This window comes from Schistocerca americana, chromosome 5 (assembly GCF_021461395.2).
Source record: "Schistocerca americana isolate TAMUIC-IGC-003095 chromosome 5, iqSchAmer2.1, whole genome shotgun sequence".
Taxonomy (NCBI): domain Eukaryota; kingdom Metazoa; phylum Arthropoda; class Insecta; order Orthoptera; family Acrididae; genus Schistocerca; species Schistocerca americana.
This window is the reverse complement of record NC_060123.1, coordinates 264,516,652-264,543,553: the sequence shown is the minus strand read 5'-3', so window position 1 is coordinate 264,543,553 and position 26,902 is coordinate 264,516,652.

The following is a 26,902-nucleotide window of genomic DNA, read 5'->3' as shown; positions in this document are numbered from 1 at the left end:
ATGCAGAGGAGTTAGTCGATAGATGGAAAGAGACCACTGACTGCCTCTGTGAGGGTGAGGAACGCTCTGATGTGACAGAAGAAGAAATTGGCATCGATATGGAAGAGAGCATCCAGTATTTGAGTCAGAAGTTAAAAGAGTTTTGCAAGGCATGAGATGAAACAAGGCAGTATTATACTGCATATACTTGCTTGTTTTGACACTCCCTAACAATGAGATAATCCTAATCTTCTGTGAAGAGTACTAGATGCCTGAAACCGGTGTAGAAATAAAGTTTTTTTCGCAACAAGTTGCTGATTTTCCGAACAAATATACTTGCAGTAGCTGAAGATGGATAAAGTACTAAGGAAGAAGGGATAGATCACATTCCATCGGAATTCCTAAACCCACTTGGGGAAGTGACGCCCAAACGCCTAATCAGATTCGTGTTTAGACTCTATGAGACTGGTGACATACTATCAGACTTTCGGAAAAATATCGTCGGATTTGTTAGATGACGATCAGTTTGGCTTTAGGAAAAGTAAAAGCACCAGGAGGCAGTCCTGACGTTGAGCTTGATAATGAAGTAAGAATGACGAAAAATCAACACACGTTCATAGGACTTATAGACCTGAAAAAACCTTCGACAATATAACATGGTGCAAGAGGTTCGAAATTGTGAGGAAAATATGAGCAGCCTTTAGGGAAAGATGGGTAATAAAAATATGTACAAGAACCAAGAGGAAAGTACAAGACTGGAAGACCAAAAAGTAAGTGCTCGGATTAAAAAGGTCTAAGACAAGGATGTAGTCTTTCGCCTCTACAGTCCAGTGTATACAGTGAAGAAGCAATGACGGAAATAAAAGGAGTGGTATTAAAATTCAGGGTGAAAGCGTATCAATGATAATAATCACTGATGACATGAAGATGAGGTAGAATTACAAGATCTATTGAATGGAATGAAGAGTCTAATGAGTACAGAATATTAATTCAAAGTAAACGGCAGAGATACAGAAGTAATGAGAAGTGGCAGGAATGAGAATATCGAGAAACGGAACATCAAAATTCGTGATCACCAAGTAGACGAAGTTAAGGACTTCTGCTACCTTGGTAGCAAAATAACACATGACGGATGAAACAAGGTGGACATAAAAAGCAGACTAGAATAGGGAAACAGGGCATTTCTTGACCAAAATAAGTCTACTAGTATCAAAGATACGCTATAATCTAAAGACGAAATTTCTGAGAATGAACGCACAGCATTTTATGGTAGTGAATCATGTTCAGTGAGAAATCCAGAACGGAAGAAATCGAGGATTTGAGAACTGCTGCTCCAGGAGAATGATGAAAATTAGATGGACTGATATTGTAAGATATGAAAACTTTCTCCGCATCGGTGAGGAATGGAAAATGTGGAAAGCACTGACAAGAAGCAAGGACAAGATTATAGGGCATTTGTGAAAACATCAGGGAGCCACAGAGGGCAAAATCTATAGCGGAAGACAGAATACACACAACAAATAATTGAGGATATAGGGTGCAAGTGCTGCACTGAGATGAAGAGATTGGCACTTTCACTATTGATTACCCATATTCACAGTGAGTATTCCTCTTCCGCCCCCCCCCCCCCTCCCCCGCCGCACTACTTCCAGACACCGTCCCTCCTCCTTCAAATATAATTTGCCACTACATCCAATTTTTGACATCCTACAGATGACTGGAATTTTAATAATACTAAGAAAATATACAAAATCTTTAAATATAATACGAAGAAATTATTTAAAATTACTCGTCCCAAAGCTTGATGAATACATGAGCAATGGCACCTAACTGGCGAACACTAATGGAAACAAGCTGTCGCAGCACTGATAAATCACAATTTACACGATATAAAACGAAGTGTAGCCTCCTCATTGCTAGTATATCACTTAGCGACATGACTGTGCACTCACGTTAACGATTATGGCAGCGGGTAAATAGTGGAATGCTATTTGTTCTGATTATTTTCGCCTTCTCTTGGCTAAGGTCATTGTTTATGTCGTTGTTTTACGTTTTTCTTAGTGGAAGGTATTTCTGTTGCTTTAGTCAGTTTCCTTGAAATCGCCAAAACGTCGTCTGCAGCCTCAGCTGGATGGAATGTCTTCTGCTGACGATCGGACAGCAAGTCCATTCCCGTGGGCTAACTCCGAGCAAGTAGCTGAAATGTAGAATTCCTTTCCGTTTTCAAGAAGCTTATTTTTCTGATACATTATCATCCGTAAGTTGACTAAATAGTTTCGAAGTTGATACATATAAAGAATATAAATGGTTCTTGTAAATTGTACTTCAGAAGGGATCTTTACCTGTGGAATCCGAGCTTGTTGCGACTTCTCACCAAGTTCTCGGGAGCAAACAGTTACCTGTAGAGCTCTCGCATAAAAAACAGCAGGCCTACGCGGATGCCTTATCTATACACAATTTTTAGTGGAATATAGAAATACTACACAGCCACATTGTTCTGGCTGTTAAGTAAAGCACTAGATGCAAGTAGGACATAAAAAGCACCACTGTACATTCCTGCCCAAAAAAGTCTAATGGTATCAAACATAGGTTTTAATCACAGGAAGAAATTACTGACAATGTGGGTCTGAAGCACAGCAGTAAGTATGGAAGTAAACCATGGACTGTGCGAAAATCGGAATAGAAGAGAATCGAAGAGTCTGAGATGTAATGCTACAGAAGGAGGCTGAAAAGTTAGTAGGCTGAATCGGGGAAGAAACCAACGCATGGAAAACACTGACAAGAAGAAGCCATAGGCTGGTAACATGTGTTACGACATCGAGGTACAACTTCCATAATGCTAGAGCGAGCTGTAGAGTGTCAAAACTGTAGAGGAAGCGATGGTGATCACATTTTTTTTGGACTTGTGAAATCTAATTAATCTTTGGAGCGGAACTACAAACTTGGAGGAAATGTGAACTGAATGATTAGTAATAGCCTCCACAACTGGAGAAATATTAATTCTCAGCAATGGCACAAAGCTGTGAACCGAGAAGGTACAGAGGAGAGACAACACAACCAGTATGGTGCACATACAAGAAGTGATCTTACGATCTATTTGACGTTCCTCATTACTGATTTTAGGATACTTCCATCGTCTGTTCGTCTGAAATGTCTGCATTCATCTTTAACTGATTGTTCAAATGGTTCAAATGTTCAAATGTGTGTGAAATCTTATGGGACTTAACTGCTAAGGTCATCAGTCCTAAGCTTACACACTACTTAACCTAAATTATCCTAAGGACAAACATGCACATCCATTCCCGAGGGAGGACTCGAACCTTCACCGAGAACAGCCGCACAGTCCATAACTGCCGCGCAGTAGACCGCTCGGCTAATTCCGCGCGGCGTTCAAATCGTTAAAATGGCTCTGGGCACTAAGGGACTTAACTTCTGAGGTCATCAGTCCCCTAAAACTTAGAACCACTTAAACCTAACCAACCTAACGACATCACACACATCCATGCCTGAGGCAGGATTCGAACCTGCAACCGTAGCGGTCGCGCGGTTCCGGACTGTAGCGCCTAGAACCGCTCGGCCACTCCGGCCGGCTTCAACTGATGGTCCTGTCTGGTGTCACGCTTAGTTTTCCGATCAAACACAACGACGCGTCGACGTCTGCAGCGACTTGATCGACATGCAAAACGCGGACAATTCTTTTCTGGAGAAAATCACCACGAGTGACGAGACTCTTGTCATCAATAAGAACCGACCACAAAACGACAACGGGCAGAATTCACATGAAGGGTCAACTCTTTGATGACATTACCGACCAAGTCACTGTCACGGCCGAGTTGGACAGTACCTCAGAGGATTTTTGTGACGGTTTCACGTTGTTGTACGAAAGTTCTGAGCGTTGTACGCGAGGCTTACGACTCGAGTGTCGGACCCAGAGCGGCAGCCCACGCATGCGGGGGCAGTCAGCATTCGCGGGCGGCGCCCCTCTGGTGGCGGACAGGAGACGGATTGAGCAGCGCATCTGCCGGTGTTTGCAGAAGCGGCAGCGCCTGCCGCGGTGCAACACCTGTCCCCAGAGCAAACACGGCTTCTATCTGGCAGCATGTGCCACGCGGCCGGCCTCGCCGTGTCAACAGCCAGGCGACGCGCGCTGCCCGCCTGCCGGCCTGTTCCGTTGTACGGATCTCAAGTTGATTCCGTATTTCTAGATTTCCGGAAAGCTTTTGACACCGTTCCTCATAAGCGACTTCTATTCAAGCTGCGGACCTATGGGGTATCGTCTCAGTTGTGCGACTGGATTCGTGATTTCCTGTCAGGAAGGTGGCAGTTCGTAGTAATAGACGGCAAATCATCGAGTAAAACTGAAGTGATATCCGGTGTTCCCCAGGGTAGTGTCCTGGGACCTCTGCTGTTCCTGGTGGTGGTGGTGGTGGTTAGTGTTTAACGTCCCGTCGACAACGAGGTCATTAGAGACGGAGCGCAAGCTCGGGTTAGGGAAGGATTGGGAAGGAAATCGGCCGTGCCCTTTCAAAGGAACCATCCCGGCATTTGCCTGAAACGATTTAGGGAAATCACGGAAAACGTAAATCAGGATGGCTGGAGACGGGATTGAACCGTCGTCCTCCCGAATGCGAGTCCAGTGTGCTAACCACTGCGCCACCTCGCTCGGTCTTCTGTTCCTGATCTATATAAATGACCTGGGTGACAATGTGAGCAGTTCTCTTATGTTGTTTGCAGATGATACTGTAATTTACCGTCTAGTAAGGTTATCCGAAGACCAGTATCAGTTGCAAAGCGATTTGGAAAAGATTGCCGTATGGTGTGGCAGGTGGCAGTTGACACTAAATAACGAAAAGTGTGTGGTGATCCACATGAGTTCCAAACGAAATCCGTTGGAATTCGATTACTCTATAAACAGTACAATTCTCAAGGCTGTCAATTCAACTAAGTAGCTGGGTGTTAAAATTACGAACAACTTCAGTTGGAAAGACCACATAGATAATATTGCGGGGAAGGCGAGCCAAAGGTTGCGTTTCATTGGCAGGACACTTAGAAGATGCAACAAGCCCACTAAAGAGACAGCTTACACTACACTCGTTCGTCCTCTGTTAGAATAATGCTGCGCGGTGTGGGATCCTTACAAGGTGGGATTGACGGAGGACATCGAAAGGGTGCAAAAAAGGGAAGCTCGTTTTGTATTATCACGTAATAGGGGAGAGAGTGTGGCAGATATGACACGCGAGTAGGGATGGAAGTCATTAAAGCAAAGACGTTTTTCGTCGCGGCGAGATCTATTTACGAAATTTCAAACTTTCTCTTCCGAATGCGAAGATATTTTATTGAGCCCAACTTACATAGGTAGGAATGATCATAAAAATAAAATAAGAGAAATCAAAGCTCGAACAAAAAGGTTAAGGTATTCGTCTTTTCCGCGCGCTGTTTGGGAGTGGAATGGCAGAGAGATAGTATGATTGTGGTTCGATGAACCCTCTGCCAAGCACTTAAATGTGAATTGCAGAGTAATCATTTAGATGTAGATGTACATGTAGAAACTGTTCTGCGAAAGAGAGGCTGCACAAGATTCGCATCTCTGCATGGCACCGCTGCCCCCTGGTCGTGTTACTTTAATGTTGAGCCACCTCGAGCGTATGTGTAATGCGTTTTAGCGCGGTACTAGCGCACGTATTACTGTATATCGCAGTCTGGGAGTGCACCACAACATCAGAGCTACTTTTACAACTTCGACAAATATCTTCTTATGCGGCGCTGGAGGCTATGGATCCGCGCCGCGTGGCTTCAGACGAAGTGTCTGGGGCACAGAGGCCGGCAGCGGTGGCCGTGCGGTTCTAGGCGCTTCAGTCCGGAATCGAGCGACTGTTACGGTCGCAGGTTCGAATCTTGTCTTGGGAATCTCGCGATCGTTTTTTTTTTTTTCGACTTCCACACTTTTTTTTTGTACCCGTTCCATCTTGGCTTCCCGACACTTCCTATTTCTTTCCCACACATTTTTTCTTTACCCATTTCGTCTTGGCTTCCCGGCACTTCCTATTTATTTCATTCCTAAGTAATTTATGCTGCTATATTCCTATCTTGGCATGAGCATTTTTGTACTTCCTTCTCTTGTCGATGAGTTTTATTCGCAGTTACCTTCCTTAAATGTTTATCCGACATCTGTGATTGCACTTTGTAGAGATGTCCCCTCAACTGAACTGCCGTAACTCAAAAATGGTTCAAATGGCTCTGAGCACTATAGGAATTAACATCTGAGGTCATCAGTCCCCTAGACTTAGATTTACTTAAGCCTAACTAACCTAAGATCAGCACACACATCCATGCCCGAGGCAGGATTCGAACCTGCGACCGTAGCAGCAGCGCCAACTGCCGTATCTACTGTGGTATTTTTTTATCGCAGTATCCAGATTTTTAGCAAACTTCAAAGTCGTGTCATCATTCCTCCGTACTGCATTACCCCACTTATACTTCGGACAATTCTCTTAAACTTCAGTCTACTCTTCATCATTACTAATTGTGATCTGAGTCTATATCTGCTCCTGGTTACGCCTTACAATCTAATAGCTGATTTCGTACTCGCTGTCTGAACGAGACGTAATCCAACTGTAACCCTTCTAGGTCTCCAGGCCTCTTCGAAGTACGCCTCCTCCTTTTGTGATTGCTGAGTACTCGCTGTTACTATATGGAATTTGCAGAACTATATTGTTCTTTTCTTTTAACATTCCTGCTTCTACGCCCAGTTTTCCTAGTAAACTTTTCATCTGTTCCTTCCCTTATACCCGAGTTCGAATCCACGGTAATTTTTAGATTTTCATCTCCCTTAACATGCTGAATCACCCATTCAGTATCCTAATATATCATTGTGATGTCCTTAGGTCAGTTAGGTTTAAGTAGTTCTAAGTTCTAGGGGACTGATGACCTCCGATGTTAAGTCCCATAGTGCTCAGAGCCGTTTGAACCATTTGGGGCACAGAGCGCCGCTCTCGGTGCAAGCACACGAGGGTGATGTAATGAGGCAAAACTTATCGATGGTACCGTTCTAGGAGTCGCTGACGAATACAGCTCTCAGAAATATCCTTCTCGGATGAAAACTCTTGTACAAGCGCATTTATTTCGGCGAGGAATGTTTCTTTTACTTGAATTGGCCGTCGTCTTACGGCCTCTTGGATTGAGCAATCTTGCGCACATTCACTCACACCGAAGCGCCAAAGGAATTCGTATAGGCATGCGTATTCAAATACGCGCTGCGGTCGGCAACGCCTATATAAGACAAGTGTCTGGCGCAGTTGTTAGGTCGGTTACTGCTGCTGCAATGGCAGAGACACAGCATCTTCGAGGTAGCGGTGAATCGTGGTGGTGGTGGTAAGTTTCTATGGGACTATTGCTGAGGTCATCTGTCTCTAGGCTTACACACTACTTAATCTAACTTAAACGAAGGACAACACACACACCCATTACCGAGGGAGGACTCTAATCTCGGACGGGGTGAGCCGCGCGAACCGTGGCAAGGGGTCTTAAACCGCGCGACTACCCCGGGTAGCGGTAAAGTGGGGATTTTCCAGTACGACCATTTCACGAGTGTACCGTAAATATCAGGGATTCGGAAAAACATCAAATCTACAACATCGCTGCGGCAGGAGAAAGATCCTGCAAGAACGGGGCCAATGACGACTGAAGAGAATCGTTCAACGTGACAGGAGTGCAACCCTTACGCAAATTGCTGCAGATTTCAGTGCTGGGCCATCAGCATGTGTCAGCGTGCGAACCATTCATGAACCATCATCCATATGAGCTTTCGGAGCCGAAAGCCCACTCTTGTACCCCTGATGACTGTGCGACACAAAACTTTACGTCTCTCCTGGGACCGTCAGCACCGACTTTGAACTGTTGATGAATGGGAATGTATTGCCTGGTCGGACGAGTCTCTTTACAAAATTGTATCCAGGGGATGGACGTGTACGGGTATGGAGACAGCCTCATGAATTCATGGACCCTGCATGTCATCAGGGGACTGCTCAAGCTGGTGGAGGTTCTGTAATGGTGTGGGGCATGTGCAGCTGGAGTGATTTGGGACCCCTGACAGATGATCCGTACGTAAGCATCCTGTCTGATCAACTGCATCCATTCATGTCCATTGTGCATTGCGACAGACAAGGGCAATTCCTGCAGGACAATGTGACACCCCACACGTCCAGAATTGCTAGAGTGGCTCCAGGAACACTCTTCTGAGTTTAAACACTTCCACTGGCCACCAGACTCCCAAGATATGAGCATTATTGATGATATGTGCAATGCCTGCAACGTACTGTTCAGAAGAGATCTCCACCCCATCGTACTCTTACGAATTTATGGACAGCCCTGCGGGGTTCATGGTGTCAGATCCCTCCAGCACCACTTTAAACATTAGTCGAGTCCATGCCAAGTCGTGTTGCGGCACTTCTGCGTTCTCGCGGCGGCCCTACACGATGTTAGGTAGGTGTACCAGATTCTTTGTTCTGACCACATGGCCCTCTATATCCGCATCCAGTGACGCCTGTGGTCTGAGGGTGACACGGCGGCCGGTCAGTACCGTTGGGTCTTCCAATGTATGTTGGTACGGAGTTTAGTTTTAGTTATGTTCACTTGAAATGATAAATTTGTCCTCGACAACAACATACTGCGACGTGACGCGCCACGTTGAGCGTTGCATGGAGAGCATAATCATCTGTAACTAGGACTTTCGGTGTTTGTATCTGTCAGTGGGACCGAGCAGAAAGGGCTCGGAGAGGAAGTAGCTAATTCGAACAACTAAAGTGATAGCCGCTTGCTGAACACTGTTTTACCCAGTCACAACGATAGCCGCGATCGTAATAATGGGGTTCGACTACTGTCACAGCATTTAAAAGGAAATTTAAAGTATAAGTGTCTTGTGCAATGGATTAATTGAGTTAAGTACTTTATGATTTAATGAATATCTGTCAAATAAAAATGTGAAACAGCAGCCACCAAGTTGTCAATGGATGTCACTTTCAAGGAACTACCGAGTGGCATAAATTTGGTCATCAAACAATTAATGTCCAGAGTTGCATAAATGGTACATGTTACAGAACTGGATTTTAACTGACTTTTTGGCCAATCTATGTTATGCTTATTTACTGGTTGTTGAATACCTGTTGTTTCAGTTTTGTGTTAATAGTTGCGAGAAACAGTGAACTACTGGAAACAACTGGCAATTGAATTTCAACTTCTTTTGTACAGCGAGAATCTCATCGCATAATGGTTTTGGTTACGTATAACAATTAAGCTATTATACGAGTATCATTCAGGCTCAAAAACAGCAAATAGCTCGTTAGTAAACTAGCAACCACATCTCATTTATTGAGATTCATGCAACATTATTTATATAGCGGAGATAGGTACTACATAAAAGTAACGCTATGCACTAATCAGAGCACTTAAATAACTTTTACGTTTTTGAGAAAAATCGTATCTTCTGAAACTGTCCCCTTTCCAAAGAAGAAGGAAACAGAGAAAAATAAAAGCGATACTGTTCATTACGGCATACAAAAGAAAAGTGGTCCGTTGCTGTGTAAATGGCATGACCACCCCTTTGTTTCTGCAGCATCAAATACAACTGGTTTGAATCCAGTAACTAATGCTAAAAGATATTCTCAGCGGTCAAAGAAATACATCGAAGTTCCTCGACAATCCGTACTGATAGAACACGACAAGCACAGGTTGGAACTGATCGAATGGATCAAAATGTGAATAATTACAGGCTAAATAATCCGTAACAGAAAATGGTACCAGGCCCTTTTTAGTTGGTTATTGGATATCAATGTGTATAGTGCCTCGGTACTCTACCACAAAAATGGAAATACAATCTCTCCTGTCAATTTTCAAAGTGAAATTGTCCGTGAGTACCTTGGGAGATACACTACCAGGACGAACACTGCACTAACGTACTATAGCAGATAAGGTCCAGATTGACGGTAGGAACTACCTGATAGTGAAAATACAGCAACTAAAAAGAAGACGATGTTCTGGGATAAACTACATGACATTAGAAGGTACCCAGTGCAAGAAATGTTACGTTGGACTGTGTATTGAATGTTGTGCTGCTTATTATACAAAGTATTTTGTTATTTTTTTATTTGTAATTTGTACTCATGTTTAATTTATTTATTTCTGTACAAAAATGTGTAAGTTTTTCATGTAAATGTATGTTTTGCTCTCGATGGCGCTTGGTGTTATACATATGGTACGCACATTATATTTAATCTAGATACATAAATTTTTCTCCCTCACTTTCAACAAGACAAAGGAATAAATGTAAAAAAGAAATAACAAAAAACTTATGGGTTGCTTCGCAAGTAATTAAAATTAGAGCGCCGGCTGCTGTGGCCTAGCGGTTCTAGGCGCTTCAGTCTGGAACCGCACGACCACTACGGTCGCAAGTTCGAATCCTGTCTCGGGCATGGATGTGTGTGATGTCCTTAGGTTAGTTAGGTTTAAGTAGTTCTAAGTTCTACGGGTCTGATGAAATCCGATGTTATGTCCCATAGTGCTCAGAGTAATTTGAACCATTTGAAAATTAGAGACAGGAATATATGCAATAGCATGCGGGCCAACTCACTTGTTGCCGAGGTTGTTTCGACATTGCTGCAGAAATTTCGCTGGGGAGCAATTACATGTCCTGTATTTAGTCCCGATCACTCCCCATGAGATTTCATATTTCTGGAACTTCGACGCAAGGCATCTGTGGCGGTGCACGCCTGGTTAAAATCGTGGTTACGCAGGGAACCGCAAATATTATTCCAAGAAGGCAGTGACGCTCTTGTCTCACTGTAGGATCAATGTTATGGCGATTAATTTTGAAATAATAAACAGCTTACTTACTTTTTTCCCAGCTGCCTCGTTTTCATTTGACTGGCTCTTGTATATTTCAGTTACATATTTTCATTTTATCCTTCTCCTGCTTGCTCCTAGCCTTTATTCCGTATCGTCACGGCGTTAATTTTCTGCTTTGGCAATGTTTGTGGCAGAGGGTAGAACGCGGCAGGCAAAAAATTTTAATCAAGTCAGATAGCGTAAATCACATTCAAATTTACGCAAATTCCCTACTTCACGCTATCCAATTAATTTTACGCACAATTGAAATGTAAAGGTTAAACTTCCCCTTAGAAAAATTATACATGACTGTGCTTAAACTGACCACAATATTTTTAGCGCAACGCAATCTGACTTTCAAAAATCCCAACAAGAGAATGGCCCTGACTAAATTAACCTATGCGTTTCACAAATCACTTACCTCACAAAAATCTTCGTTACTCGAACTACTGCAATACAACGAGCGCCAGTACTGCCAGCTAAATAAAAGATTCAAACTACGGAAAGCACTAACTACTAATAGGCACAGTTAGCAAAAGAAAGATTTTGTTAGAGAACAAACAATGTATTTACCTTAATATTGTTCAAAAGTCATATTATATATAGCAGTTCATGACATGCATTCTTACAAATGTACTGTTTCTGATGGACACATCTCCAGATTATCCAATCTCAAAAATCCGCCATCTCACTTCCCCAAATCCACCACTGCTGGCGGCTCACCTCCAACTGCGCAACGCTACTCGCTGTTAACAGCCAACTGCCCAACACTACAATAGCCAACAACAATGCAAACCAGCCACAGACTGCACACAGCACAGCCGGTGATTTTCATACAAAGTGCTACGTGGCGTTACCAATAAAAAAACCTAAAGAGCCTACTTACATAGCCCCCATGCTCCCCACAAAAAATTTTACAAATTGTTTTGGGCATTAGCCAATACATATTTGTTAAAAATTTTTCACAATTACAGTAACAAAGAAATCACATGCACACACTTATTGATACAATGTTAGTCAAAAGCTAAAATTTTCTCACAGTCCATAAAGACAGTCCTAATCGTTCATCACAGTAAAATTGCAGTTTTTTTTTTTTTCAAAGACTGAGCAGTAAAAGACAATGCACACGGAAGTAGTGGATTTCAATGCAGTCTTGAAGAAGTAGTGTTGTCCTTCCAACAGAAAGACAGTGCTGACTCTCGACATGCAGACAGGTAATGGGCCACAACAGAGCAAACCGACAGCGGAGTCAGTCGAAGTTTTGAATAATACTGGTAGGTAGGTCATCACAGAGCAGACCCACTGTAGTCCTGGTAGAGATTACAGTATTGGTGGGCCACCAGAGGTGCAGACCCACTGCAGTCCTTGTAGAAATAATGGTACTGGTTTGTCATCAAAGGTGTAGACCCAATGTAGTCCTTGTAGAAATAATGGTATTGGTGGGTCATCAAAGATGCAGACCCACTGTAGTCCTTGTAGAGATGGCCAGCAGCCATCTGTTGTGACTGTGCGGGTGCACAACCAACATTGAAGAGTCTTGCGGATAATATAGCAAGTCAATAACCACCACTTGTGCACTCACAATTTTTTTTAAATGTCCTTAGAACCAGCAATGCTGTTAACCAGTCCCTTGCTGAATTATTAACACACGTGCAAGCACTAACAGTCCCAACTTCTCACATACTGTGCATATATTATTACCATCAGAAATTTGATGAACTGGTGTCAATTACAATTTGATAACATGAGAATACAATAACAAAGGTACAAAATACATTATTAAAGAACATAACAATACAGATAAATTTGTAGTAGTACAGGCTTTACAAAAGAATAGAAATAAACAGATACAACAGTGTTACAGGAATTATGACATAAGTGCATACATAAAAGATCAGAATAACTTTCGAAACATCAACTTCACACATGAGCATTAAAACAAAACAGAATAAATAATGTCTAAGCATCTTTACAATGAAAATAACACATCATCAGAAAAATTCTACAACATAAATCTTATTAGCTAAACACATACAGACAGGAAAAACACAAATACCCAAGGATACACAAACACATAGTGGGATAACACAAGGAAAGGACAGGGTTTGTTTTACTGCAGTATTTTGCAAACAAAACTTTCTTTACTTCTCGGAGATCTCCCTTCGTTCTTCATTATTTCCAAAAAGTCCTATCTATACCTGCTTTCTGTACTTTTTTCGTATAACTTCTCAATGCATTTCTTCCAATTCATCGCAACTCATTCTCTTATATAGTCTACCCCCTCTTAAGCTAACATAAATCTACTGAGCTCAGATGCATAAACTAAGGGACGAGGCAATGCAACAGCACAAAACAATTAACTACAAAACAAATTTATCAAGCACTTGAAAAGAAAATTATTTATGCAGTTACTGTTATTAATCCCTTCTTATTGTTCTTTCCTTTCCAAGTGCTCCTTTTTCGAAAAATGTGGATCATAAAATTGTTATTTAATAGATCTGTTGACAGAAAGTGCTCATATTAGCAAATGCATTTAATTTTATTTTATAAAACCAATGCTGCAACACAGCTGGAAACCAGATATCAAATGAAATTAGCAACTATGTACAAAGTAAAGCACAAAAATATCATTCAATAGTGATGTGGCATTTCATAAGTTAGTAGAAATTCTCTCAACTCTCATAGAAAGACGCTTGTCATAATCAGGTGTGCAGATGTAAGTATGTTTCCAAGTAATGAGCGTGTCGTATATGCGATGCTTTCTACAAAGGAATGTCAATAGCGAGGATAATGGCCTCTTTTTTTCTCCACCTAATGGCTTTCTTTTGTCATACGACTGTCTCTCAGCTGGGCGCCCAAAACGCATTACGTCAAGGTGTCCTACCCTCCTTACTGAAACATTTACGACATCAGTTTCTGCTACAGTGACAGTCTCATATACAAATTTCACAGGTCGAGAATTTGCGTTACAAATGTATAGAAACAAAATATGTATATGTGTAATAAGGTAAGAAATAATGGGTAGTGGTTAGGGACTCTGATTTGTGAAAAAGGTTGTTGGAAACCAAGAATCATACTTTAAGAGTTATGAAATGTATGTACATGCGTGAATGTATCACAACATTGGCAAAATTTTTTTGGACACTGTTATATTTATAACAGTGTCCAAACTTCATAACAGATCAATCACATCTCAAAATCGTCGCAGCTTCTTTCAATAATTTCAAAACCTAAAAAAATATTCTCTGCTCATTTCAATAGTGTCATCTACCGCAAACGTACTTTAAAAATCATGATCCCATGCCAAATACGACATTCAAAGCTCTCATAGTATCACAATGGTTCCGAAAAAATATGAACAGTTCACAAAATACAGACAAAATACAATTTCGTAAGTGTGAAGTTATCCAACGGTGTAATTACGTAAACATCCGCCACTGATGTAGTAAAATAAATGTTTGTCTCTCCCATTTAAATGATCAGAGAGCTGTGTAGTTTATGTGTTAGAGAAATATGTGTTAGAGAAATATGGTACCGATGTGAAAAGTTGTATAAGCAAATACCATATTAGCTAGGGCTCCTTGTGCTTGCCAAACACATGGTACACAAAGTAAACGTGTACCCCCCCCCTGAGGATTAATGTAATTATACCCTCAGGTGTTACAGATTACAGCAATGGAATGAAATGTATCAGGGAAAACCTTTGTATCATTGTAATTCAAAAACCTTTAAAAATAAATGTTTTGAGTACAAAATTAATCACTCAAGTACGTGTACTGTACCGCTAAACTGTGCATCTTGTTGTAAGATAATCTCTGTCATTACTTAAGGGTAAAAAATGTGCCAAGTGTCGTAATTATCATCGTCCGTAAGCAAAGTTATGTAGAAGTCAATGTACTTACCTCATAATAAACAAAAGTGAAATGCTTTGCCTATAGATATCGCAGTTATTACGCTTATTGCCGTGATGAAGTAAGTACTGTACTTTAATGTATTGTTGTGCTACGGAAAAGGCTGTCTCATTGTAACTATACCACAAAGTTACTACTAAAACATGTATTAATTTCCAGAATAATACAGATAAACTGTGCAAATATAAAACAGATACACCGCAAAAGCAACAATGTAAATTGTGTCACTCATTAGTAGCGTCGTGATAAAATCGTGTAGCTGTCACATAAAAAAAACCATTGTGTCATCTGGTATCTCACAGAAAGGACTTTAAATCCAGAATGTATTTTCAAGTAAACCAAAATGTTGCATTAAAGTCTCGTTAGCAGTGCCTGTATATCTCTTCTAAGTATGTAAGCTTGATAGTCGTTACGTAATCGTGCAACTAACAAGCAAGAATTTACAAATAACAACACTGTGTCGTCTGTTCATTATCACAATGCAGTGGTAATTACTGTCTAAATATGTTCCCTAGGTTCTAGAGTGGATAATGAACTTCAAAACATTGTTGCATGTTAACAGTTTCTCAGTGTGACAAATTGTACTAGTAGCGTGAAGTGAAAAGTTTTATGGCAAAGACTAAGTTAAAAAACAAATTATCTTTCAATAAACGGTTTTACATGTGAAATGTGGTGTAAACCTTTACTCTTCCTAGTACGCAGAGTTTCAACTTCTACGCAATTATCATGTGGTATACGTCGGATTCTGTAAGATCCATTGTAAACTAGAAAGAATTTGTGACTCAAGTGTTTCTTCTTATGTGACAATGAATGAGCTTTAATGAGAACTTTCTGACCAATATATAATTTCTTTGCATTTGCTTTACCATGTAGTTTTCTCCTTTTGTCTCCTGCAGATTTTATATTTTTAATAGCCAAATCAATTATGTCTTTGTGTCGAAGTTTACGTGTATTCGGAAAAGGTACAAGCTCTCTGATTCTGTTCGGTGATTCTTCGTTCTTCAGTACAAGAATAGGTGGTAAAGTAGTGGAGTCATGAGGAATTTCATTCAGCACGTCTTGAAATAAGTGTAAATATCTGTCCCAATGCTGATGCTTTCTGTGACAATAAAGTCTGCAAAGTTTATTGATTTCTTTCATAATCCGTTCAGACAGGTTACAATGTGGTGAGTACAATGAAATAAAAACAGGTTTGATTTTATGGTTCCGAAGCATGTGTGACCAAACAGCAGATCTGAATTGCGGTCCGTTATCTGAAATGACCTTACTAACGTGTCCAACTTCACGTTGAAATTTTTAACAAGGGCGTTGGATACAGACCGTCCAGTGGCTTTACGTAACGGAGGGAAAGAAACACATTTTGAAGTAAGTTCAACAGCGACTAGAACGTACGAAAATCCATTAGATGCTCTGACAAGGGCTCCCAAGAGATCGACAGCAGCAAATTCTTTTAATTTAGAAGGAATGATATGAAACAACGGAGCACGATGTGAGACAGTAGATGGTTTAGCCTTTTGACAAAGTTTACAAATAGACAAGACTCTTCGAATTCTCTTTTCCATATTGTTAAAATAACAAGTCGTTCGAAGAATATGATAACATTTTCGTGGACCAAAATGTGCGTAGCTGAAATGAATGTACCAAATGAGCTTATTAACAAAATCGTCAGGAACGCAAAGCACCCGTAGCTTGTCATCAACAGTGCAGCAGCCGGCCGGAGTGGCCGAGCGGTTCTAGGCGCTACAGTCTGGGACTGCCAGACAGCTACGGTCGCAGGTTCGAATCCTGCCTCGGGTATGGCTGTGTGTGATGTCCTTAGGTTAGTTACGTTTAAGTAGTTCTAAGTTCTAGGGGACTGATGACCTCAGAAGTTAAGTCCCACAGTGCTCAGAGCCATTTGAACAGTGCAGCGTTTGAACAGTATGTTGTTTCTAACCAGATAATAATGCCAAATCTGTGTGTGTGGCTTTTCATGCCATTTACTTTTGATGTCTTTCCAAATCGGATCTTTATCTTGTTCATGAGCAATGTCCTTTAAAGATGTGGTGATGAAGTTTTCAAAGGCGACTTTCTGAATGTAAAGAATACTGAAATTTTTCTCGAGGTTGCCTTCTGTGTTACCTTTCTCAAGCCCAGCCGGTGCGCGTGACAGTGCGTCCGCAACAATGCTCTCCTTGCCGGGAATGTAGACTATAGTGAAGTGGAATTCTTGCAGAAACAATGCCCAACGTTTCAACCTGTCATGATTTAATTTTGAAGACATAAGAAATTGAAATGCAGGATATCACTGTATACTTTTACGTGCTTACCAGAAAAAAAGAAACGGAATTTGTTAAATGTCCAAACGATAGCTAAAGCTTCTAATTCAGTAACGGAATAATTTTTCAGATTTTGCTAGCACTCGGCTAGCAAAAGCAATGGTTTTCTGAACTGTAGTGTCATTTTCTATGGCTTCCTGAAATAAATGGGCACCAAGACCGACTTTAGAAGAATCCGTGCTAAGGGAGAAATCTTGTGACAGATCTGGATGAGCTAGTATTGGCGCGTTAAGTAACGCTTCTTTCAAAGAATTGAATTCCAACTGTGCTTGTTCGTCCCAGTTCCAAATAGTATTTTTTCCAGTGAGAGAACAAAGTTTTGGTGTAACTAGAATTTGCATATTCAGAAAATGACGGTAAAAATGTACGAGACCTAGAAAACTGCGGACTTGTTTTTTTATGGATGAAACTGGAATGGCTCTGATTGCTTCTCGCTTCAGGGTCTGGCTGAATGCCTTCAGAAGAAATAATATGTCCCAAAAACCTCACGTTTGACCTACCGAATTCAGACTTTTCCAAGTTAACTGTAATTCCAGATTCTGCAAAACTACGTAACAAACTGTTGAGGATGCGATTATGTTGTTCCCATGAGGCTTCTGCTATTTGAATATCATCCACATGTAAGGTGACGTGACTTTTAAGAACTCAGGTAATACGGAATTTAGCCCGCGAATGAACGCTGCCGAAGAAATGTTCAAACCAAAACGAAGTTTCCGAAATTGATAACAAACGCCGAAACCAAGGAGAGCTGTGTATTTTCTACATTCTGGATGAAGTTCGATCTGATAAAAGCTGGATCTGAGATCAATTGAAGACAACACTTTTACACCATTAAAATATTGCAGAAGTTCTTCCATCGTTTGCAGCCTGTCTGTTTCAGGAATGATGATAGTATTGACTTGTCTCGAATCTAAGACAAGTCTGATGGATCCATTTTTCTTCTCAACAACATGTAATGGATTGTTGTATGAGCTTACTGCAGGCTCAATAATGCCCTCGACAAGCATAGATTGTATTTCTGTTCTAACACGGTACATATAATGTGCCGGAATTACGTATGGTCTAACACAAAATTTAGTATGCTCACGAACACGAAATTGGTATTGAAATCCCTTGATTGTTCTGTTTTGTGAGTAAAAACTGTGGAATGTGCTTGTAAAATCTCAAAAAAGGTCTTGCCTATCAGTATCATTACAATTCTCAATTGTTTGAATTGTATTCTGAATTAACTCATTAGTTTCAAATATGCCATCGATATCATCCCTGTCAGTACTTGCAGAGTGATTGTTAGTGTCTAGTTCCATAGAAAATTCCGAACTGTTGTCTAACAGAAGGTAAAGCCGATTAATTTCTTCGTCATGGTTTGAGAGCCAATCTTCAAATTTCAAAGCTACTGACTTACCATCTTTCTCTAAACTTATTTCAGCATCGTGAAAGTTTAAGATTGCTTTATATTCATTCAAAAAGTCTACTCCCAATACAATTTCCGTCGACAATAATGGAACAATAAGAAAGTTCATAGTGAAGCTGTGGCTTTGACAAAAGAATTCTAAGTTGGTTTGTTGGCGTACATCTACACTTTTTGCAAAGATTGCACCTTGTAATTTAATCTTACGTAACGGAAGTGTGGGGCAATCGTTCGATTTGTTGCATTTGCTAAAGGCTGTTTCACTAATTACTGAAATGGGACTGCCAGAGTCAAGTACTGCCGTAAATTTTACGTCATTTACTGTAATGTGAATCACAGGATATGCAATGTTGTTATGTTTTACGTCGTGTTCCTGGAGTAAGATGTCCCTAATGTCTTCCATTTTTACGTAATTACTAGCTACGGCAGCTGCGTCGTCAGTTTCATAAGTACATTTTGTGGCTGCCAGCGGTATGAGTAATTGCCTATTGTCTCTTTGTTGGCGCGCGTCGTTATTGGGATTTGGAGACCTAACTTCTACAAATTCACCTTGTCGAGAGGGCCCTGCCCTGTTTGAATCCAAACAGTTCTGATGCAATTCAGGTCTGTCGTTACAATCATATCGTCTGTCGTCATGTCGGTAGATTCCATAGTTTCTTTCTTGTCGGTCACGTGGTGGAGAATTTCTCCCAGAATCGTAACTGCGTGCTGGACTGTTGCATCTGAAGTTATTCTATCTCCCTTGATAATAATTATTTTGGTTCCCATATTGTCTGTTTCTCTGATTGTCTCTGTGATAGTCACTACTGCAGAGAGGTGATCTTTCCCTGTAATAATTACTACTCTGCCAACGGTTGTCATATAGGTGGTGTCTGTTTTGATCACTATTTGTGTTGTGAGAATAGCCTTGTCGTGTCCATTTATTATTTCTTTCATCGCGGAATTGCGACGGATGTGACCTGTAATTGTTGTGTTCCTGTTTTCGCGTTCCGCGATTGTCAGTGTTAATTTCTAATTCTTGTAAGAGCCCATGAAAAGCTTCAATGTTGTCTTTGCAACGTCCTGCCAAAATAATATGTCGTAAATGTTGAGGTAATTTGATTAAGCAAATGCGGATGAGTTCTGAGGGGCTGTATGGGTTTGACAGGTACTGATTCTTGTGCAACATATCTTCAAAATATTTCACAAGACTGGAAAATTCAGGTTGTTCGAAATGTTTCATCCTTATGATGCTATGTTTTACTCGGTCTTGTGTAGCTTGAGATCAGTATGCTGAGAGGAAGGCATGACAAAATTCTCCTTCACTGTGACAATCGTGAATGACCGATCGCATTCTTTCAGGTGGTTCATTCTCTAAGTAGCCACACATAAATTCTAATCTGTGCTCTAATGACGAGTTGGCAGGAAAACAATGAGAGAATTGATGGAGCCATGCTTGTGGATGAATGTCGTTGCCAGAATTCTTAAATGTTTTGAATTTACGTGTAGTAGTGAACAGCTTACAGTCAAAATCATCGTGTCGGCGAGTAGCATATCGGTCATTGTTACGTCGTTTCGGCGGTTCCATCTCAAAATTCGGTGCACCTTGCCAATTTCTTTCATAATTTCCGAAATACCCTGTGTTATTATTTTGTGGCTTTTCCGTATTTCTAAGTCCCTCTTCCCGTGTTGGAGCGCGTGTGTCTTCTGAAATATGTAATTTTTGTATTACTTGTGCCAACTGATCTTGTACTTCCCGGATTTCTCTTTTGTATTGCGTATTAATTTGATTCTGATTTTGTTTGAATTTCTTAATTTGTTCATACTCTTCTGTGTCAGTGATGGCTACAGGTCTCGTGTCATTCAGATCATCATCTACTTCTGCAGATAAGTTAGTGAATTGATCCGAAAGTTCGGCTACTTTTTCCGATAGTGTACTTATTTCCTCAGTGTGTTTTTCTGAACCAAATTTCAGAGTGCCCATTTTGTTGAAATCGTATCTACTGTGTCCTTTAAGTTTTCCTGAGTTTTTGCAAGTTGCGTAAACGAATCGGTAGATGCAACTGAGTCAATTTTAGTTTGCAAGGTCTCATGATTTTAATGAACAATAGTTTGCAGTTCTTTTATATCTGCTTCGTGATTCTGTAATGCATTTTCATGCCGCGAAAAAATAGGTTGGAAATGCTCACAAATTTGTGTTTTTACGTCATTACAGACTTTTTGACATTTCGATTTGATTTTATGTAACTCAGTAGTTAAATCTTCACGTGTTTGTTCAAGCGTGGTGTGAAGATTTTGTTCCATTGCGTCTAACGTTTGAAGATTTTGTCCCATCTGTTTCTAATTTTGTGCAAGTGTTGTGTCTAACTTTTGTAGCCTTTGTCCCATTTGTTGCATTAACTGTAATAACAATGCACTGGTGACTGAAACATGTTCCTCTGTGCTATTCGGCAGTGCATTTGAACCGGCAATATTCGCATCTTGAAAGGCAGAAAATGTGTCTTGACTTATTTGAGAAAACGGTGAGGACGCAAAACCTGAATCTACAGTATTTGCAAGATTGTGTCCTGTCATTTCGGATTCCTGAGGCGAGCTGTTGCCGACCGATCGATCGATAATGCTTCCCTGTTCACTATTTGTTTCACTGTCTACGCCATTATTTGCCGCCCGCTCCATTTCCCTATGCACAATCACCAAATTACTACTTTGAATATCTGTTAATTCATTACACAGTGGTGCTGATAAGCTACGCTCGTCATCACTATTATTTCTCAGTATAGTTTGTAGCCTAGTGTCACGTTTTTCACACGCCATAATTATCACGTATTTCACACGATAACACAGAAAAGCATAATTTGAAGAGCAAAATAAGAAAACACATTAACATAGCACTGAAAATAATATCTCGTTAATTGCAAGCGCAGCTGCGAAACACTTGGTGCAAATCTACATGCATGCCACAACTGTTTTACTGTACAAGAATGAAAAACTACAACTACAAAGGAAATTCTCTCTACAATTACGCGCTAGCAATAAACAAAGGCTGCACTAATTGCACAAACTACAAAAAAAAATTAGAAGATTCCAGTGAGCTATCCTCGGCTAAGGGTCGACATATGAAACGTCCCCTTAGAAAAATTATACATGACTGTGCTTAAACTGACACACAATATATTTAGCGCAACGCAATCTGACTTTCAAAAATCCCTACAAGAGAATGGCCCTGACTAAATTAACCTATATGTTTCACAAATCACTTACCTCACAAAAATCTTCGTTACTCGAACTACTGCAATACAACGAGCGCCACAACTGCCAGCTAAATAAAAGATTCAAACTACGGAAAGCACTAACTACTAATAGGCACAGTTAGCAAAAGAAAGATTTTGATAGAGAACAAACAATGTATTTACCTTACTATTGTACAAAAGTCATATTATATATACCAGATCATGACATCCATTCTTACAAATGTACTGTTTCTGATGGACACACCTCCAGATTATCCAATCTCAAAAATCCGCCATCTCACTTCCCCACATCCACCACTGCTGGCGGCTCACCTCCAACTGCGCAACGCTACTCGCTGTTAACAGCCAACTGCCCAACACTACAATAGCCAACAACAATGCAAACCAGCCACAGACTGCACACAGCACAACCAGTGATTTTCATACAGAGTGCTACGTGCCGTTACCAATAAAAAAACCTAAACAGCCTACTTACAAAGGGTAGATACTAAACAAATGGCCTGTCCACTATTAGTTTTGAGGAGTTAAGAATATAACAACCACTGAGGTATCGTAGGGTTGCCAGACGGTCTTCCTGGTGCCACCCTTTCTCCCCCCCCCCCCCCTCCCCTGCACAGAATCTGTGTACTACATTTGTCTGTGTCTAGTGTTATTCCAAGTGGAACTGCAAGAACTTTTTCGAAATTTTTACGAATCGTGTAACTTAGGATACCAGCCTGGCGTTCATCTGTACGTGAGTCGGCTTAGTTGATCCCTACAGTTGCAATTGACTGGGCGTTACAGTTTCTCGGACCTACCTCAACCAATAGCGTAACGCGATCTTGTTAACGTCTCTATGGCAACGCCTCAGTGTTGTCACAGCTCTGTTGACGACTAGTGGTTACGCCTGCAGCCGTTAGCGCTTCGCAGTTGAAAGCTGGCAGCAGGGTTACGAACTATCATACATCATCTTACTCCGTCTCGACTATAGTCGGATGAGGGAAACCGCCTAAATCTACAATCAGCTTTGGACGGCACACTGGTGGATTCGATACGCAGGTGGCGCGCTGCCCCATTCCCGGAACCGACGTACTAACGCGCTTGGCTATTCCATTATGTCATTTATTTTCTTTATATTACCATCATTGTGAGATGACCCCTGGACGAATGAATATATAAATGAATGTAACGTGTCTCCCAAGAGTCCAGATTGTAATACCCGCCCAGCACACAGCCGAAACCTGTCAGAAAGTTACTGCATAGTAGACCTGCTCAGAAACCGAAAATATCGAAAAATAGTGGGGGAACTGCTTCCAAAGGGCAACGAGTGTGTATCTTCCAAACAACCTGGAATACATGGAGCAGATGATGAGAGCCGCGTTCTATGTTCACAACATAATTATAGAGCTAAACAGTCGATTTTCAATCACGACAGGAGCATGAAGCATTACAGTTAGTTACACTCAGTGAGAAGAATGGTCTTCACGGTTCGCCTGTGCTAACGAAAGAGAGTATGTTGGCTGAGATATCCCTATGGGTTGTTCAGTCGCCTAACCGAGAAGGTGTTTCTTCCTCCGCAAGCAATGTTCTTCTTCATTGCGGAATATGAGAGTTGTGTTTACGTCTTCAGCTTTTGTTTTTGTTATGGTTTTAGGGCGCAAAACTGCTACGGTCATTAGCGCTCGGCCTTTGGCTTAGGGAAAAGTTAAAAAAAAAGAAATTGGAAGTCAGCAGCAATGGGAGGGAAACTCAAAAAGTGGGGAAACTAAAAAACAGCTTAGGAAACAACTATAGAAGGGGTGGGGGGTTGTTTTCCCCAAAAAGAGCTTCAAATGACCGACGTCATCTCACTGACACTAATAAACTCGAGAACGCGATCGACTGAGCGCGTGTCATCTGCTAAAATGGAAGATATATCAGGCGACAGCTGTAGACGGGCGGGTAATGGTGTAAAATAGGAGCACACAGATAAAAGGTGTCTCGCCGTCAACAGTTGAGAGCAATGGGGAAAAAGCAGGGGAGGATCGCCACTTAAAAGATGTCGATGGCTAAAAAGACAGTGCCCTATCCGGAGTCTAGTTAAAATTACCCCCTCCAGGCGATGAGTTCGGGAGGAAGAGGTCCAAGCACAGGGAAGAGCTTTTACGTCCCGCAATTTATTATTGGGAAGTGTAGACCAATGTGCATACCATAAAAGAGCAACAAGACGACATAAAACACTCTGTAGATCGGTGAAGGGAACCATGCGAACGACAGTCTGAAGCCTTGGTCGCTATATCGGCCACCTTGTTTCCACGGATACCAGCGTGTCCTGGGATCCAGAGGAACCCCACAGAGACGCCCCCCCCCCCCCCCAAGTGGAGCAAACCTCTTCAGCTTAGGTGATTGCAGTGAATGTGTGTATAGTGACATGTGATGTTTGCAAGAATGTAATAATTCCAATTCCAAAGCAAGCAGATGCTGACGGGTGTGACTGTTACATACCACATGTTTAATACTTCATGACTCATTTGCAGAAGAATGGCGAAACTGGTAGCTGTGAACCTCGGGGTAGATTAGATTGGATTCTGGAGAAATGAGGCAATATTGACCCTACGACTTCTCTTAGAAGATAGGTTAAGGAAAGACAAACCTCCCTTTTATAACGTTTGTAGACTCAGAAAAAGCTTTTGACGAAGTCGAGTGAAATACACACCTTGAAATTCTGAAGGTAGCAGGGGTAAATTGCAGGGACTGAAAGGCTAATTGTAACTCGTACAGAAACCAGGTGCATGAAAGGGAAGCAGTGGTTGACATGTGAGACAGGCTTGTAGCCTACCTCCAATGCTACTCAATCTCTTCACTGAGCAAACAGTATAGGAACCAAAAGAAAAATTTGGAGAAAAAATTAAACTTCAGGGAGAAGAAGTAAAAACTTTGAGGTCTGGTGATGACATTTTAAATCTGTAAGAGAAAACAAACGACTTGGAAGAGCAGTTGTATGGAATACATAGTGTCTTGAATAGAGGATATAAGATGAACATCAACGAAATCAAAACGTGTGTAATGGAATGAGCCGAAGTAAATTGGAGGTTACTGATGAAATTCAACCAGGAAACGAGACACTAAAGATAGTAAAAGAGTTTTACTATTTGGACAATAAAATAACTGATGATGGTCGAAGTAGTGAGAATGTAAAGACTCGCAATGTCAAGAAAGGCATTTCTGAATAAGAGAAATTGGTTAATACCGAATGTAGATTTAAATATCACGAAGTCTCTCCTGAAGGTATTTGTCTTGAGTGTAGCCCTGTATGGAAGTGAAACGTGGACGATAAATAGATCAGACAAGAAGAGAGAGAAGCTCTCGAAATGTGGAGCTGTAGAAGACTACTGAAGATTAGATTCGTAGATCAGGTAACTAGTGAGGAATACTGAATGGTACTGGGCAGAAAAGAAATTTGTGGTACAGCTTGACTAAAAGAAGGGATCAGTTAACAGATCACGTTCTGAGATATCTAGTGATCACAAATTTAGTACTGGATGGAAGTGTGTGGCATAAAAATTGCAGAGAAAATTAAGAGAAGAACACAGTAAACAGGTTCACATGGATTTATTAAGTTGCAGTAGTTATTCGAGGGCAAAATGGCTTGTGCGGTTAGAATAGCATGGAGAGCTGCTTCAGACCAGTCTTCGGTTTCAAGAACGTGACACAACAACAACAATGTTTGTGCTGTACCTTGATGAGAGATGCAAGATGGTGATCCATGTTCCTGTACACAGCCTTCCCGTGCGGTTCTAGGCGCTACAGTCGGGAACCGAGCGACCACTACGGTCGCAGGTTCGAATCCTGCCTCGGACATGAATGTGTGTGATGTCCTTAGGTTAGTTAGGTTTAATTAGTTCTAAGTTTTAGGCGACTGATGACCTCAGAAGTTAAGTCGCATAGTCCTCAGAGCCATTTCAACCATTTTGAACACATCCTTCTCCTCTCGAATAGCATTAACGGGGCCTCCAAGCGAAACGCTCCCATCAGACGGATGGATCGTCATCACCTCTGTACTCGTGTAAGCCCTCATTTCATGAGACAGCGAGGGGATGTTTCGAATGTACTCAGAGATCTTGGTGTCAAGTCTGGTGATCAAGAACTTTACGTTATCACCACTCCTCCCTTGCTGGCCAAATACTGGTAGTGAAAATGCCTTCCATCCCACAATATTCGAACCTGCTACCTCAAACTCGAGCGTCAACGCATATACGTGCAGTGCTAGTCAGTAGAGCGTGTGACTGGAATGCAGATTCTGTTGTCGACTTCTATTTGTTGGGAGAATTTTAGGAAAGCGTGGCTCACTTGTGAAGGAGACCGCATATAGGACGCTAGCGCTTTGTTACTGTTCGAGTGTTTGGGGTCCCCACCAGTTCGGATTAAAGAACAACATCGAATCATTTCAGAGGTTGGGTGCTAGATGTGATACCGATAGGATCAAACAACACGCGAGTTTTACGGAGATACTTCGGGAACTCAAATGGGGATCCTCGAGTGAAGGCACGTTCTTTTCGAGGAACACTATTGAGAAAATTTAGAAAACCGGCATTTGCAGCTGACTGCAGAACGATTCTACAGTCAACAACATACGTTTCGCCTAAGTACCACGAAGATAAGATACGAGAAATCAGGGCTCGTATGTCCCACACAGATGGTCATTTTTCGCTCGTTCTATTTACAAGTGGAACAAAAAAAAATGGCTCTGAGCACTTTGGGTCTTAACTGCTGAGGTTATCAGTCCCCTAGAACTTAGAACTACTTAAACCTAACTAACCTAAGGACATCACACACATCCATGCCCGAGGCAGGATTCGAACCTGCGACCGCAGCGGTCGTGCGGTTCCAGACTGTAGCGCCTAGAACCGCTCGGCCACACTGGCCGGCCAAGTGGAACAGTATAGGTGACGAGTAGTAGTGATACAGAGTACCATCTGCCACACACCGTACGTTGGCTTGCGGAATATGTGTATCGAAACAGATGAAGACAGCGCGGGGGCGGATGACAGCTGGCGGAGGGAGGTGAGCGCTCCGCACCTGCTCGGCGTCTGCAGGCGTCGCGACGCTGTGGACGGCCGGCGGCGATGGGAGAGGCCGGAAGGGAGGCCAACACTGAGCCGGCTTTGTGCGACGGGCGAGGCGCCAGTGTCAACAGCGGCAGATGTCGCCGGCGCAGCA